The sequence below is a fragment of the Takifugu rubripes genome, chromosome 21 (assembly GCF_901000725.2).
Source record: "Takifugu rubripes chromosome 21, fTakRub1.2, whole genome shotgun sequence".
Lineage (NCBI taxonomy): Eukaryota > Metazoa > Chordata > Actinopteri > Tetraodontiformes > Tetraodontidae > Takifugu > Takifugu rubripes.
In genome coordinates this window covers 642,577-645,116 of record NC_042305.1, presented here as the reverse complement: position 1 = coordinate 645,116, position 2,540 = coordinate 642,577, and the positions used below count along the sequence as shown (strand labels likewise).

Here is a 2,540-nt window from a genome sequence, read left to right as displayed (position 1 = left end):
TCCCAGGTGTGACGGAGGCTCCGGCCCAACGCCCCCTCCACAATGACTCCTCCACCTCCACACACAGACGGTTCAGCACCGGACTCCCACAGGGGCCACTCCCAGTCCGTCCTCCAGGTTCTGATGAGGCCGACACACCAGCAGAGCAGCAAGTTCTGGTCGCTACGCTTCTCCAGGGGGGGTGGGGGGTGGGTCCTGCTTTAGTTGGACCACCATTTAGAGACAAAAGCAGGTAAAAGATCAACGTCATGACACAACAAAGGAGAACTTAAAACACCTGGAGGAAAACACGTGCAACAGAAAAGAAGAATGAGGAAGTTAAAAATAGAAAAAAGAAGAATGAGGAAGTTAAAAATAGTAAAAAGAAGAATGAGGAAGTAAAAAATAGAACATAACATCAAAACCTTCCAAATGGGAGGCGACAGAATCGCTCTATCGCTTCCCTCTAGCGGCCGAATCAATAACTGCAGCGTTAACTTTGCTCTACAAACTGTGATGCATGAACTATAGGCGTGTGTGTGTGTGTGTGTGTGCGTGTGTGTGTGTGTGCGTGCGTGTGTGTGTGTGTGTGTGTGTGTGTGTGTGCGTGTGTGTGTGTGTGAGAAAGGAAGGCCACCAACAAACGCTGCCTTGGTTCTGTTTTGGATCGTTTGTGCTGCCGGCAGATTGTTGAACATGGTGGAAAAGCCAGAACATAGAGAAGTGTTATTACCTCTGTAATTACACACCAGTCTGTGTTTAATGAGAGAAGAGAGGGGGGGAGATAGAGGGAGGAGAGAGGGAGGAAGAGAGGGGGAGGGAGAGAGGAGAGAGGGGGAGAGGATAGAGGGAGAAGAGATAGAGAGAGGAGAGATGGAGAGATGGAGGGAGACAGAGGGGGAGGGAGAGAGGGAGAGATAGAGGGAGGGAGGATAGAGGGAGGAAGAGAGAGAGGGGGAGGGAGGGAGAGAGGAGAGAGGGGGAGAGATAGAGGGAGGAGAGAGGGAGAGATAGAGGGAGGGAGGAGAGAGAGGGAGAGATAGAGGGAGGAGAGATAGAGAGAGGGAGAGATAGAGGAAGAGAGAGGAAGCGAGAGGGGGAGAGATAGAGGGAGGGAGAGATAGAGGGAGGAGATAGAGGGAGGGAGAGATAGAGGGAGGGAGAGATAGAGAGAGAGAGAGGGAGGAGAGAGAGAGACAGAGTGAGAGAGAGGGAGGAGAGAGAGAGACAGAGTGGGAGACAGAGTGGGAGAGAGAGGGAGGAGAGAGAGGGAGGAGAGAGAGAGAGGGAGAGACAGAGAGGGAGAGAGAGGAAGGAGGGAGAGAGAGGGAGGAGAGAGAGAGAGGGAGAGACAGAGAGGGAGAGAGGGAGGAGAGAGAGAGACAGAGTGGGAGACAGAGTGGGAGAGAGAGGGAGGAGAGAGAGGGAGGAGAGAGAGAGAGAGGGAGAGACAGAGAGGGAGAGAGAAGGAGGAGAGAGAGGGAGGAGAGAGAGGGAGGGAGGGAGGGAGAGAGAGGGGGAGAGAGAGAGGGAGGGAGAGAGAGGGAGAGACAGAGAGGGAGAGATAGAGAGAGGGAGGAGAGGGGGGAGAGAGAGCTTCACCCTGAGTGGGTCGACAGGATGACACGCCAATCATCTCAAGCGGATGCTGACCCCGCCCCCTGCTCTCCTATTGGCTGCTGCTCTTGTTGGTTCCTGGTCAGGTATAAAAGCTCCCTGAGCAGCTGGTCAGGAGGAGCAGAGCCTCAGAAGCTGGAGGAGCTGGAGAACCTGGAGAACCTGCAGAACCTGGAGAACCTGCAGAACCTGGAGAACCTGCAGAACCTGCAGAACCTGGAGAAGCTGAGGAGCTGGAGGAGCTGGAGGAGCTGAGGAGCTGAGGAGCTGAGGAGCTGAGGAGCTGAGGAGCCAGCAGCTGTGACAGCGGGCAGGGACGAGCTGCATCATGGGTGGCCCTCACACCTCCCTGTAGAGCCCCAGGAGCTGCCTTTGTTCTGGTCCGCTGGGCTGGTTTCAGAGCTAGGATGGGAAGCACAGCTGCCCCCAGGGTCTGACCCCCCCCCCCCGTCCAGCTCCACAGCAGGAGGAGCCGATCCTCGACAGGTCGCCTCATTTCCATTTCTCACGTTTACTCTTGTAAACAAAGTTCTGCTGTCAAGCTGCTCCCGTGAGGACTTCCTGTGTAGCTGGAGTCCGATTATAGATTCATGTGCTCATTTTGGGGGGGGTGACGCTTGTTTACCGGGACCTCTGCTGGTTCTGCTGGACCCGCTTCTCTGTTGAACTCTCAACTTCTCTGTTCCATTGGTCCGTGTCCTCTGAAGGTCGACCAGCACTGGAAGCCCCCACGTTGCTCCTGACCAGTTCCTGCTGAGCTGATCCTTGCTGCCCCTGCTCCCGCTACCAGAACCAGAACCAGAACCAGTCATTAAACCCTGATTAGAGGCAACATTTAGCTGAGAGGCAGCACCAGAACCGTGGAGCATCTGCTGCTCCCACCAGATGGTTCTGCTGCTCTAGAGCTGCAGTGACCATCTCTCCTCCAGGAGCATGGTGAACAG

The 2,540-nt window shown here is 55.2% G+C and overlaps 1 pseudogene; it reads left to right on the top strand.

Annotated features, from left to right (window-relative positions):
- Positions 1 to 1,528: 1,528 nt before the first annotated feature.
- Positions 1,529 to 2,540, top strand: part of LOC115247559 (LIM domain transcription factor LMO4.1-like) — a 3,502-nt pseudogene continuing 2,490 nt past the window's right edge.